General features: G+C 40.3%; 1 protein-coding gene across 18 annotated transcripts in view; it reads left to right on the top strand.

Annotated features, from left to right (window-relative positions):
* The window catches only part of ZBTB20 (zinc finger and BTB domain containing 20), a 448,287-nt gene that overhangs the window by 337,054 nt on the left and 96,203 nt on the right, over nt 1–15,030 (top strand). For 3 of the 18 annotated variants that reach the window (XM_059838028.1, XM_059838023.1, XM_059838020.1), the window contains one exon: nt 4,827–5,039. The exons of 14 other annotated variants lie outside the window; for them this stretch is intronic. The gene's annotated coding sequence lies outside the window, so the exon portion shown is untranslated. Of the gene's footprint in view, nt 1–4,826; nt 5,040–5,780; nt 6,262–15,030 lie in introns of those variants that run through there. One more of the 18 variants, XR_009485255.1, reaches the window with a different exon arrangement.

Below are 15,030 nucleotides of genomic sequence, written 5' to 3'. Positions count from 1 at the left end.
AAGACCACCTTTCTGAAGCAGTAGCAGCATTTCCTACAGCAGTTTGAACATCAGACTTCAAAATATTAAGACAGACCAGTTTGTTGGGCCAAAATCACTGTGTAAAATGGAAACAAGTACAGAGTGCAGCAGAGTTTTTCAGAATATTCCCTTCATAGTTATGGTAAATTATCTTCCAACTTTTGCAAGCCCATTGCTCTTCTGCAGCTGTATCACCAAATGTCTTTTTCTTTTTTGAGCTTTATTGTGAGTCCTTCTCCTATTGCAGAAATCGTCTCTGCACCCTGCTTTATCATCATATTGTGTATCTGCCTCCATTTAATGTATACACCAGATATAGAGTAAAATGCTACCAAGAACAAGTTGTGCAGGAGGAGTGGTTGTTACAAAACACAACATCCAGAAATAGGATGTTTCTCAAAAGTCACCTTCTGATCAAGACTTTGTAGATCTGTCTATTGAAGCTGGTAGTGAGATATGAATACTCAGGGAGGTCCAAATGCCTGCCCGTGTGCCCATGTTCATGCTGAATGTCCTACGTGTGAGATGCCAGAATGGAAAATGAGCTTGTAAGAGGATTTCCTCCATCTCCTTTTCCTCTCGACCACTCCCACTTAAAAAAAGCAAATCATCTGCCATGAAGCTCATTTGTGTGCCATTACACAGGTGAACATGTCAAAACACATGTGAGTAATCTTCAGGCTGTGCTTTGTGAAGGCTGTTTTTCCTGTTGGTGGGAATGGGAACTCTTAGACATTAAAGATCACAGTGTATTGAAAAATAATTATTCTTTCCTCTGAAGTTCTTGTTCAGCTTGAAGCTTTCCATCATTTTGGATAATATCATGCTACATATGGTTCACAAATTCAGCCCCCCAGCTAATACTTTCATTTCATGTGTTTGCATGCCCAAAATATTCGATTTTTGCGCACCACCGAAAGCAAATGCTTTTGGATCTGAATAGATCTTGCTCTCTCCCATTCCATCGTACTGTGTTTTAAGTTTAATAGAATAGCTGTATCAGTTTTCTGAATTATGTTCTCTAATGTTTTAGCATCTTAAGCATACTCTAAACAGCTTGAATTTTCAAGGACAAAATTGAAATCCCAACTTCAAATAGCATGCAATTTAGAAGTATTCGTGCTTCACCCAATCACCAAAGTAAGGATCAGCTGTAACATTTGGATCTGGGTGTGTATTTAAATTTCATATTTGTCCGTGTTCACTTATCCTGGATGTCTGTAAAGAGATTAATTGCTTTTCAATTTTTGCAGTAAATCCACTTCTACATAAAAGACCAAAAATAATTTGCAGCATTCTGGATGCTCTGCAATATGCACTGAAGGTTGTGAAGGAGAACTACTATGTGTGATCATCCTATAACCAGCTCTGAAGAATGAAGGTTTTCCAACAGTTTTTCAATTTTTGCATTTAAAAAATCTTTTACATTTTGGGGTTTAGGGCAAATTTCTTATGTGAATGTCTGTGTATGCTTAACGTGGTCCAGTCATGACATTAAATACTTAAATTCTGCCACAGAAAGCTAAAACAAAAATGCAGCTTCTCTTCCAGTGAACTTTAATGGAAAGGTGGCAATTTTAGTCACTCAAATACCTGCAGACTGAGAAATGCCTCAGGGAAGAGTGTCAAAAATCCTGTTTTTTCTTAACTTGTTGAAAATAGTTTGGCAGATCTTTTATTGTGGAGCCTGCAATTTAATCTCATATTGATACTGTGACTTCTGTGGCAATGTCTTCACCTTCCATCCTGCCTTGTGCCAGTGCAACATTGCCGCTCTGCTAGAGGGCAGCCCAGCTTTTCCTATTGCAGGTATTTCCAAAGTGTCATAGCCTAACTGGATTTAGAAAAGTGCGTAGTGTGTTCAGGGAGAAGCAATGCTTTTTTAAGTGTTTCCTATCACCAAGTGTTTCTCCTCCACATCTTACTCCAGCAGCATTTTCTTGGGAGGCAGGGTCCAGAATTCAAAGGCATTCAGCAAGATTTTGTAGATGAATGGGCATCCTCTTCTGGGAATAAGAATATTTTAAAAGCATGAAACTGAACTAGATAATTAATTAAACTGTACAGGTAAACTGCTGAGAGAGTTGCAGCATCTCTGAACATCCCAAAGAACTGAGACAGAAATAACACTTGAACATTACAAGTGAATGAGAACTAAATATTGTTAATGAGCAATTTATTGGTATTGATTGATCCTTTTATAGCTGTTAAGCATGCCCCCACTTTTTCCTAATCTGTGCCCCCTCTCTTTGACGGGCCATGTAAAGAAATGTTACCTGCTCCACCCAAATCTTGTTAGATACAAAAAGCTATTTTATTTACCTAAACAATTTTGGAAGTATAGCCTTCACCTTGCCCAATAATTCTTTCTTCACCACTGCTCAATCTCCCCTTCAGGTAAGAAGTGGCTCACCTTACAGTCCTTTTGCAAATCTTGATCTAAACTCATAATTTCCCTTGTGATACTGTATCAAATGCTCTACTGACAAATTAAATTTACTGCATTTCCTTTGTCTGGATAATCAGTTACCTTATCAAAGAAAGTTATCAGGTTAGTCTACTACCTTTGGCAAACTCATGTTTTGTTTCATCCCATTTTCCATTTACCTACATGTCTTTTCCATTATTTTTTTCTTCTACATTTGCTGCACTCGTGCTGTTGAAGCTCCTGATGTTACATCAACATCAAACAGGTGTAAGTGAGATCAGAATCAGTTTCAATACACTGTAGTACAGCCTTGCAAAAGCCTATTCATTCTCATGACTGCAAAAAGCTACGTTCTCATCTGACAGACAAGTAAAACATCAATTCTGTTTTTCATTGTCATTATAGCAAAGGGCAGGTGGGCTGATTTTGAGCCTTGGCTGGTGAATGTTTGCAATGATGTGCAAAAGGGTTTCCAGAGATAGGATCAGAGACATCTACCTGCACATTAGAGTGCTTGGACACTTGCATTAGAAAAACCTTAATGTATGTATCAGTAATGAAAATCTTAATTAAGAACACTGCATCATTGTCCATGAACACTCTTTCTTTTTCTATGTGTGAAGCTCTTTGTGTATTGCAGCATCTACCTGGTCCAGACAGACAGAGCCCTCAAAGAGTGTGTCTGGCAGATCTCTTCATTATTAACAACTAGCAAATGGCAAACTCTTACTCTTCTTTTGTCTCAACACTGAAACTCAGAATAGTAGAGTATACAGCATAACTTGGGAGTTTGTTTGGACTTTTTCTATGGCTTTTTCCACTTCATTGTTGTACTGGTGAATTTCAAAATCTAGTAGCATTGATTAGAACTGAATGATGTAACTTAGAGCTACCAAAATGTGCACAGACTGTTTACCCAATAGTATCTTTTTTCCTTTAGGAACAATGCACTTGCCTGGGCCGTGTTCTGTATGCACATAAAATTATGTACACTAATGGATGTGACGACTGCAATGTTGATCTCCCTAAACTCAGAAAATTTAGAGTGAAGGCTCCCAGAGCAGCCTTGCCTCTGCCCTTTGCTTACAATAAGGTGTCTTACTGATCCCTTGGCTTTCCAAGGCAGACAGTACAGAGGGAAAACAGGGAAAACAGGGTGGAACTGCATGAGGTTTTTTTCCCTGTAATTGTGTTCCAGTGGCATTTGTTTGTTGAGCACCGCTTGTATGTTTGATGTGGTTTGAAACCCATCCAGAAAACCTCTCTAAGTAGTGGACATGCAGCTGATTTATAGGTGTACTGATAGCAGCGCACACACTTTTGCCAGAGTTGTCGCTTTTGCTTCCAGATGAGGATGAGTCAGGCTGTCCTCTCAGATTCACTGTCATGTCACTGACATTGGTGGTTTCTGTGGACTCACACTGCATGGTCAGAGGATGTGTCCCAGGAAAGGCAGGAGCAGGAGATACTGCTATGTACTTTGAATAGGAAACAGCTATGGAGTCTCTTGTCTATACAAATCATCACTGTAGAGACCCATATAAAAACCTACACATGCAGTGTTTTTATTTTTTCATCCTTAGAATTCCTCCAGTCTGACAGAAGAGTTCATGCTGAGGCCAGTAGTTCATGCAAGGCACAAAAGCTGCATATGCCTTTATATTGTCATATAAAAAAACAGTTCTGAGAGTGAAACCCATGTAATCCAATAATCCCTCAGACTACAGCTGCTGTTTCAGCCATCATTAATAGTCTCAAAACCAACACTTACTTCCCTAAGACGTGAGAACCTGAAATATTCCAGATTAAATAAAGTGGGATAGAAACATGGTTAGTGGACTGGAGGATCCCTCTTATGTGGAAAAGTTGAGGGAGCTGGGCCTGTTCAGCCTTGGGAAGAGACAGCTGAGAGGGAATCTTATAAAGGTATATAAGAACAGCAGTGTGTCCTTGTGGCCAAGAAGGCCAATGGGATCCTGGGGTGCATTAGGAAGAGTATTGCCAGCCGGTCAAGGGAGGTGATCCCACCCCTCTGCTCAGCCCTGGTGAGGCACATCTGCAGTGCTGTGTCCAGTTCTGGGCTGCTCAGGACAGGAGGGATATGGAGCTCCTGGAGCCAGGGCAGCAGAGAATGACAAAGATGATTAAGGGACTGGAGCATCCCTCTTAGGAAAGGCTGAGGGAGCTGGGTCTGTTCAGCCTCCAGAAGAGATGGCTGAGAGGGGATCTCACCAATATCTGTCAGTATCTGAAGGGAAGGTGCCAGGAGGATGGAGGGCTCTGCTCAGTGGTGCTGAGCAATGAGACAAGAGACAACGGGCAGAAACTGATGCACAGGAAGCTCCACCTGAACATGAGGAACAACTTTACTGTGCAGGTGACCAAGCACTGGAACAGCTTGCCCAGAGATGCTGTGGTGTCTCCCTCACTGGAGATATTCCAAACCCATCTAGACACACTCCTGTGTCATGTTCTCTGGGATGACCCTGCTTGAGCAGGGAAGTTGGAGCAGATGACCCATTGTGGCCCCTTCCAACCTGCTCAGCCTGTGGTTCTGTGAAATTGCTGATTCTTCACTGCTTGGTATCAGGTCAGTGCATTTCTATCTAGGCAGAATACAAGGGAGAAATTGCCTCCAGTATGATTTGATGCCAATCTATACCAAAATGCAAATATGCAGTAATTAAAACTGTCTCTTGTCTTCCTGCTACAGCTCAGTCACAGATTGCAAGAATAGTATCTTTTTTTTCTTTTTTTACTGGTCATTTACAGAATTGGTTGTCTACAGTTAGAAATATGTAGCTCAGTGTCTGAAAGAATTTTTAAGAAAATAAAGATATTTTAATATGGTAAAAACCTTGTTGTTCCAAGACCAAATGGTTTCAGGACTATGTACGTGTCAAGTTTGATGTTTTAAAACAAAGCTGTGTTATAATTATACAAGCATGTTTGAGAAAAAAAGGCTTATGGAAAACTTAACAGCTGGAAACTGTTTTTTACATACTTGGATGACTCAAAAGCAGCTGAATGGGTTTTTGCAAAACTTTACCAAAAATGACATTTCTGGATTGAGACAAGGCATGAGAAATAGCAGCTGAAAAGGTAACACTTTCACAAAGGTATGAGCAAATATAGACAGAGATTATTTAATTCATCAACTTCCACTGTACAGTCGTTAATGTAATGCTATAAAAATAAAAGGATTCATATTTATATAGTTTTTCAAGGATTTCAAAGATCTGTACTAGACTTTAAGGAATTAAGCTTCATAGCTGAGCACTAATCAAATATTAATATTTATATTTCATTGGAATATCTCATATTCAAACAGGAAAACAAAGACCTAGAGAAAGGTGGAGGGTTTGCCAGAGTCTGCACAGAAAGAGAAGACCACATTTAGCACCCGTGCCTTTGGATTGCTCAGCTTGGCAGTGTGGGAGCGCACTTGGCATCAGGGAGCTCCTGGCTTCTCTCCCCCTCTGACTTCTGCTTCAGGCACACCCAGCTTGTAGGTGAACAGCCTCTCTCACACACATGGGCTGGGCTCAGGTACCCAGCTCCCTTCTTTCTGTCTCCACACTTTGTTCCCAAAGGCAGAGCCTGCCAATTTCTGGCTGCTGTGACCGTGAAACTTGACTGCATTCAAGTGTCACCCCCATTTCAAGTGTGCATACACTCCTCCTTCTCCCCATTCTCGAGGACTGTCAAGGTGAGAGAGCTGTCACCAGAAACCTCTTCTGGGGTCTTTTTTCAGTGCATGGTTCAGTCTATAGCTCTCTAACAATAACTTTACTGTTTGAAACCTCAGTCACTGAATAAATATGATTTTTACTGCTGCTTAGTTTGGATGTTGAACTGTATTGGAGGAAACTGCTCTACTTTCATACTGAATTTTTTTTCAGGGTGGTGTGTGTGAAAAATAACACAAATAGGAGTGGTTTTGGATGGTCACCCTGAGCAGTCAGCAAGAAGAAAAGTTCGGTATGGTGAAGGGAAATCTGTAGTAAAAGCAATATAAGCTTGTGGTTTGCTAATGGGAGCAAGAACATGAATTTTTCCCTTTAATCCCAGCTGTAAAACTCCCTCGCCATGGCGGGGAGATCACTTGATCACTTGATGTCCTGTTGTTGCACCTCAATTTCATCTTCATGGTGTGAACCATGACCCAGCTCACCAGAATATCATTCCTCCTGAAGTTTGGATATTAGCACAGGTTTTGTAGAGATACTTTTATAACTCAACAAGCCCACTCCTTGTAATTGTCTTACTTTCCCAATGAAACAGGCTTTTATGGCTTTCACTTTTTAAACTTGGCAAAGTCACCAGTTCTGGGAGCAAAGATTCAGTGCTGCCTTGTCCATTATGCAGATTTCCAGTAGGAACCTCAGATTAAGACTTTGGTATTGATATTTTCAGTGGGACATAATTTCATTTTCTTATCACAGTTGATCTGAGCTTCTTGAGAAATGGCAATCATGAGACATTGCCATCTTTGCAGGCGCATTTGCAGTAGCCCTAGATTTGGCTGGATTTAATCTCTGTACCTAAACTATGAATTTACATGAGGAAAAACTTGAATTTAGCCAGGTAGGAGCACCTAACTCCACAGATTCACTTGGCAAAAGCAGTTGTCATCAGTCTTTTCTCAGCTTTTCAAAAGTTTGGTCAGTGTGCCCTATATATTGACCATTTTGCTTGTGAAGGGCCGCAGTTTTGTTTTCCCTTTATCATTTCCACTTTGAGCAGTCTAGTGTTGCAGTGGTTTTCACAAGAAGCTGTCCCTCTGTTACTGCCAAAACCAGAATCACAGCCTAATCCAGCCTTTTACTGGTCATTAAAAGGAAATTACACTCTTCTCATTTTGCTAGCAGTATCACTTCCTCAGCTTCACTAATAATTATGTGATCCAAAACTTCTCCACTATTGTGTTTAAGTGTTTTGCGAGTCTTAACTCTGAAAAAAATTCAAAATCTGAACCGTGCTGTTATGTGTATCTCTCCTTCTTGTATGTGAATAACCTAAGCACCAGGAAGTGCCAGGTTCATGGATCTTTTTGTCAGTACTCATCAGTTCTTGCTTTCTGAGTCATCTTTTAGATTGTATGAATTTTAAATATTTGTTGGCTAGAGGACGATATGTTGAGATGATTGCAGAGAGAAAAGAGGAGAAGAACTACCAAAAGGCAGAAGCCAGCGAGTTGGGTAGTCTGTTGAAGATATCCTTTCCTAGAGAAAAAGTTACATCCTGTAATGCCCAGGTCAGTTGGACATAACAGCGTTGCAGGCTGACAAATTCTCTTCTTTCTTGCTAACTATTTTGAACAGAACTTACAAAAAAAAAAAAAAAAAACCCAAACAAACAAACAAACAAAAAAACCACCCCAATAAACAGAAGATTTATTCAATTGCATTTCAACTATGATTGAAGTAGGAGAAACAATCTAATAAACAGTGTTAGAAAGAATTTCCCATTGTAGTCCATACTAGAACTGGCATCATTTAAATAGCATGGGTGCATATGGGATGCATTTAGGAAGCAGCAGAAACTTCACAGCATCCTCTTTGCTCCCACTCCATCTATCAGATTTTTGTTCTTCAGCTCAGCTGCCTTTGCAGGACTGCATCTTAAGGTGCTTCCAGTTTTGGCTGAAAGTTTTCAGACTGTCTCTGAAAAAAAAGGAGACAGAAAGACAAGTAAAAGTTTCATTTCTCTTACCTAATTGAAACAGCAAAATTGGTTTGGCTGTTTTGGTGTAAGAGGTAAAGCAGAAAGTACAGCCCCTCCATTTAAAATAAAGTTACTATTTTACAGCCCACCTTGCACACATGAGCCAGGAAGGCAGGCAGGGTGGGTTGTGACAGAAAGAGGCTGCAAGGAGAAGCAATGCAATCCCTTGCTCATCTTAAGCAAGGATGACCCTTTGATACTACATATATGCACAAAGTTTTGTTGAGCTGGCACAGCAAGGTTGTGCTACCTTTGTTTGCACAGTCCACCTGTATGTGTGTGCTATTTGTGAATTTGTGAACCTTCCCCTCAGCCCATTTACAGTTTGCCCAGGGATTTAGCAGAGTTTTGAAATCTCACAGAAGTCTGGCTTGTCAGATGTAACATTAAATGAAATTGGTTTGTTTTGCAACAGGATTGGTGGGAGGATCAAAGGCTTGGTGTAAAATAAAAGGAGGTTTTTGGGTTTTGTGTGCTGAAATGCTTCTATTTCCCTTTTTTTTTTTTTTATTAGTGTATATTAAGCAATTTAATTCTCCAATAGTAAGCAAAATACTCTACTGAGGCAGTTATTAAAGAAAGCCTCTTCAGTTACTGTGAAAAGGGCTGAGTGTTACTGCTGTAAAGGATCTCAGAAACTGTTCTTTTAAGGCTGATCAAAATTTGGATTTAAAATCAGAGGTGTGCAACTGGACAACACAGTATATCTGACAATTTTGGTTTAGTCTGAAGAGCCCAGGGTCAGCTAGAAATTTGGCAGATTGTCTCTCTGGTCAGGAAGTAGTTTTGGTTTACAAATTTAAAAGCCAAATTCTGTTTGGTATTTCTTAAATGTTTGTTTCTCAAAACAACCATCTGACCTTGAAAATTGCTTTCTCTGTATACTTTCAGGGCTTTTGAGTAAAAACCAGGCCTTTTTCATAGTGAAATGTGGTAGCCTGTTAGTCATCAAATCTGAGAACTTAGAGAAGGGAGGGTGACATTAACTCATCTTTTCTTTCCCTTTGCCAGTGCAAGAATGGGCTTCATTCATATCAATGGCAACTGGAGGGAAAAAGATGTGCTAACCTTTAACTGGGTTTCCAGTTTATTTCCATAATGAACACTGTGGCTTCTCCAAGGATGAGTGCTCTGTCTGCAGCCTTTCAGACCTCATAATAATAATAAGGGGGAGGACAAGTTTCTCTGCTCCCTTTCAGAACTTAACCTCCAATGCCCTGATTTCGGCTTGTCCCCACCTAAGCACTGCAGGAGGGTAAAAGCATATTTAGTGCAGCTGGCCGATTGCACACTTCTGATCATTCCTGGCCCTTAATAATACGATTGGTTGAACTTAAATACGGCATTTGAACAGCCCATTTAGTTTATGTATCTCCAGTATTCTCCTTTTCTGGAAAGGAATTTTGCCATTTCTGAAATTATGATGAAAACTGAAAATCCTCCCTTCCTTTGTCCCTTCTCCATCTGCTTCTTCTCACTCCTGCATTTCCTTTTGGAAATGAGGTATCTGTGTGGTGCCCCTGTTCACAGCTGAGCAGAAGCAGCCTGCCCTTCTCACTGTGAGTGAGAAATTGAATGGAAGGGAGCAGCCTGAAGCCCTTCTCTCTCCCCTGAAAGTGGAGCAAAACTCGTCCTCATGGCTTCCAGATGCTGCTGCTCTGTGCAAAACTGACTTCAGATCTTTTTGGTTCTGATATGATGAACCCCAAAATTTCCTATGGTGAGAGCTCTGGGCCTCTTCTGCCTGAATTATCCATAGTAACTAATGTTAAGGCATTCTCCAAGACTTTCTGCCCAAGGATTTGCAGTTGCTAAGTGATTGTTAATGACTTAAGTTTCTCTGGACTTCTGTGAAGTAGGGAGGTCATATATTCAGCACTCATCTGTAGGGGAAACTGGGACACAGAATGAATCTGGATTTAACAGAATGCCTGAGTACACAGTTCTTTGAATTTAGGGTCATTTCATGAGATTTTCTGAGAAGTCATTTGAAATATCTGCTTTAAGTTGTTTGCTGAAAAGCATCTTATAAATAACTGCATGGTGTTTATACAATCAATTAATTAGGTACCGCTGTTACACAGAGATGGAGAAACCAAGGCACTGCATTTGTTTTAAGGTCAAGCAACCTGAGAGATTATGCTCACAGAGTTAAGCAGCTTTCTTTTCTTAGTCTTTGTGGTTACACTCCTTCCTTTCTCCATGTACCTGACCATTTAAAAGACTGAACAAGGCTTTTTGGAGAAGAGATTAAATTTGGAGGTGTTGGCTGTTGTGTTCCAAGGTGGTGGTTATTCAGCCAGCTTACAATGTAGTATTATAAATTATTCAGTGTATTGAGACCTTAAAAAGTAATATCTGCCCAATGATTTGCCAACTTAATGTAGAATAAACACCTACTACTGATCTGTAGTTAAATTATTTTATCCAGAACTAATCTACTGTTCAAACCAGTTTTGAAAATTGAATAGTTCTATCACTGGAAATAATTAATTGTTCAAACCCATAGAACTAAATCCAGCAGTGACCTAAATGATAGGAGAGAATTACACATCGGACATCAGTGTGTGGGAAAGCAAGTAACAAAATAGTAGATGTTGCCCTGGTTCTCTCTTATCATGGCCAGTATCACACACTTTCATTGGTAGGGTTTTTTGGTGGTGCTGGCTTTGTCCAATTCCTCCCTCCAGCACTTGAGTTCCAGCACTTTAATGATTATTTTACAGGGAAAGTTGGTAGAGGTTTATGTTTTCTTTGCCCTGCATCATCCATTTACACCCATTCTGTGACCTGGCACAGGGCGTGGACCATGGCTGGTTCTGTGGAAGAGTTTGGTTCGGCAGAGCTGACCCTGCATCTGGCAAGGGGAGCTGCCTGCCAGAGCACTCCTGGTGATCTCACTGGAATTGCTTCTGATTCATCCTGATGTGAAGATGAGCAGATCTCAGGCCAGTAGCCCTCAGTGATGAAGTGTTTCCAGTGTCCCGTTTCAGGAAAAATACCAAGCTTCTTAGTCGAGGAAGAAAAAAAAAAATGTTGGGTTTTTTTTTTTTCTCTCTATCTCCAAACCCCTCCACAGAAAAACATGGGGGAAAGGAGAATAGCAAATATTTCATGGGAAATTTTGTCTTCATTTTTTTCTTCTCAAGAAAAAATTCCACACGCAAATCAAAACAAGATGGAGCCCTGGAGCCCCACCTGCTGACTTGAGGGAACAGAGAGAGGGAAGGGAAGATGCCTGGTCATGTGCCAAGCATTCAGCACTGGGCTTGTAGCACTGTGATGTGGCACTTGAAGCTCTAGGGGCCTGGAGCCAGCGATACAAATGCAACAAGAACTCTTATGAAAACGAGCCTCTTAACAGCGTGTGGAGCTGGTCTGTGATGGCCTCAGGAAATCCCCCTGGCTAGACAGGGCTTTTTATCCACTACATTGCTCTGACTCAAAGAGAAATCTCACGTAGCTTCCTCCACCAGAAACTGAGCATGCATATAGTCTGCAGCATGGGGCTTTGGAATTTCTCTATTTTCAGGTAGCCATTCCCCTCCTCCTGCTCTGAAGATGTCTGCCCTACCTTTCTTTGCTGTCTCATCACACGTAGAGTCCGGTGCTGCAAGCCCTGTGGCATGTCCTCGGTCACAGGGCTTCGTGCTGTCCTTCTTTTGGGGTCACACCCTCAGCTGATGGACACTGGCCTAGGGCCACTGGTTGGACTTAGGATTTTCATTCCTTGTACATTTGTCCCTTTAAAGCCCTGAGAACTACTTTTAATAGCATCACAACTGGCAACACTTGTTTTCAGGCTCAGGACCATCTACAAGCAAATGCTTGCGTATTAATTACAACAAAGAGCAAATCTACTTGACATTTGATTTTGTTTTTCTTGTTTTCTTGCAAGCTTGAAAATGAGCTGCTTTTGCCAAAGGAAAAAAAAATCAAAATGCATTTCACGCCTTTTTTTTTTTTAACTTGAAATAGGCCCCTTGAAAAAACTGACATGTTAAACACCAGCAAGAAAATTATTATTTGGACATATGGCTCCTCTTCCTGAACTTTGCAGAGAGGTTAGATAACACTCTTTCACATCTTAAAAGACTAGACTGCTGCTACATTACTAACATATTCTTATGTAATAATCTGGCACTGATGATACTTTATCCAGTCCCAGTAATGTAAGACTCATTTATGGTTCGGTCAGTTATGAGGGATTTTGTTTTTTCACAGATTATCTTCTAATTTGTTTGCTTTTTCATTACACAGTCCAGAAGCAGAATATAGCATAGCATAGCATAGCATAGCATAGCATAGCATAGCATAGCATAGCATAGCATAGCATAGAATAGAATAGAATAGAATAGAATAGAATAGAATAGAATCATGCACAGAAACATTGTGGCTCTGTCTTTCAGAAGGGCTTTGCATTGTATAGATTGCTTCTATTAAGCACTTCATGATTAATGCAAAAGCAAAACTAAATTTTAAAATCTAGTTCTTGGATTAGGACAAACTCATCTGAACCCATCCATTTACTTTTCAGATAAGGCTGTTTCATAAAGTGAAAAATCTGTAAGAATTAAAATAAAGTTGTCAAACCATCTAAGATAGTGAAATATCACAGAAAGATTGTCATTGTCCTTGACCCAACAGATGTTGGCAGTGATGTAAGGTCTGGAGATACTTGCAGAATGCAGAGTTATGTAGGTGAGCTGGCCAGAAGACAGTGAAAATATTGGCAGTTTTGGAGTATGAGAATGAAACCTTATTAGACTTTTTCATAAAGAAACTAGCTTTTAAAAAACTAAGACTGGGACCCCACCAGTGGGTGAGAGAGCATGGGAGCCTCTGAACTTTGAACTAGAGTTTCTATCCTCAACCCAAGAAACTTCCCTGATAATATTTACCTTGAAAATTATGTTTATCACAATTTGTTTCATGTTCAGTGACAGAGCTCTGCCATGGAAAATTGTGGATTCACAGAATCCTTTAATAATAAAAATCAAAAAGAACCTTCTTAAGTCATCTGGGTCCAACCCCTGCTCAAAGTAGAGCCAGTGAGGATGAGATTACTTTTTTAACCAGCTTGTTCATCTATGTATGTATGTATGCATCTTTCTCTATACCAATTTTAGAAATGCTTATATACTACTGTCCATTTTTTAATAACTCTTTCTGAAACTTGAGATGTTTTAGAATAATTTTAGGTTCTCTCACTGATAAGCAGGAACTCTTGTTCAGAAACTGTCCTGCACAGAAATGAATGTGCAGATGTGCAGCCACTGTACCCGACTCTTGATGAGTCTGGTTCCTTCCTTTCATTGTAAGACAACTATTTTTTAGTGATAATCAGTTGTAGGGGCTTAAATATCTCACCTAAGTAATAAAATAATGCTGTTACCAAGTACTACCATTGACTAGTCTTAGACTGAACCCTTTTGCTGCACAGAGGGGGGACCCCAATTCTGCTACCCTGCATTAATTGCTGCTGTTTGTTGCACATGGGATGTTGGATGTTCTACTAGATGGAGCAGTGGTCTAATCTGATGTGGCAGCTCCTACATTTTTATCTTGTAAGTGCTTTACTTACATGAATTAATTCTGAAAACACTCTTGTGACGTTAGTCATTGTTATGATTCCCATTTTAGAGACCCTGAGTCTAATTCTTAATTATACTAATTCTTCCTTATGCTAGTGAGGTTCCGGATCTGTGAAAGGGTCTCCCAACTGAGGGAGATGGATTGCAGAAATGTCAATGGCAAAATGAGAGTTCATTGCCCTCTAGCAATTCTCTGTTTCTCTGAGGTTGAAGAGAAATATTGGAAGACAAGTATAAAAGATGTTCTGTTGATTTGTACTAAGGGGTACACATGAGCTGCATAGCTCAAGCCTGTAAGAGGTGTTGTATTAGACAAAATTAAATTATTGAGATTGTTAACACTTCTTTCAGTGTGGCCACAGTCTCATCAAAATAAAGGGAAAGCCACTTCTCCTGGCCCTTCTTTTTCTTTAATCAGGATACATTATCAGAGAATTGACATCCTACCTCCCCCCAAAAAACCTGAAAAACAAAACAATAACCCCAGAAGAAGAGTCAGTGAGCTTGAGGAAGGGAGAAAGAGACTGAGGTTTTCCCAGGAATGAATAGCAAGCCATTTTAAAAGTATTCATTATGTGCTGTAACCAGAAGAAAGACCTTCTGTCTTTCTGTATGATAAAACTACCAGTGAGATGTATTGCAAGATAATTAGGAGCAAACAGGCAGGAAGAATGAGTGATGTGCTACTCTTCATTTCCTGAGCCGGTCGTGTTCCAGTCACGGTGCAAGCTGCAGCTCTGTCTGTGGAGAGACTGGCAATGGAAATCAGCCCTTTCTGTGTCCTCTTCCCTTATGGCTTCACCCAGCTAAAGAATGTGATGGACGGTTATATCTGCTGCAGAAAAGAGTCAGAACTCTACACCCTCCTCTGGGTTTTTGTCTTCCCACTCTATTTATATCCAAGTCTAAGAGATGAAGTGGTATGTGCAGATAGAGACCCTTCTGCAGCTGTCCCTGAGACAAAACTAATGGTTGGACAGAGAAAACAAAAGGTCTCAGTGGGGTTATTTTGGTGGCAATCTCATGTTTTTGGCATGCTGCGGCTGTACAGCTCCCCACATTGCAAGCAATGTTGTTGTTCTTACAAAGGTTTTTTCTAGAATGAGGAATATGAAAATAATTACAATTTTTCCTCACCATTGAGGCCATGGAAAAGCCTCCTGAAACAAGGCATCTTTAGATAAGAAAGGCTGGAAGCAGAGGCACAATACCTGTCACCTCCAAATGCAGGAAATAAGATTTGTGACTATGTGACAGCAC

The sequence above is a fragment of the Haemorhous mexicanus genome, chromosome 2 (genome assembly GCF_027477595.1).
Source record: "Haemorhous mexicanus isolate bHaeMex1 chromosome 2, bHaeMex1.pri, whole genome shotgun sequence".
NCBI classification, from domain to species: Eukaryota; Metazoa; Chordata; class Aves; order Passeriformes; family Fringillidae; genus Haemorhous; species Haemorhous mexicanus.
Note: the sequence above shows the minus strand (reverse complement) of the source record. Positions and strands in the feature narration are given on the sequence as shown.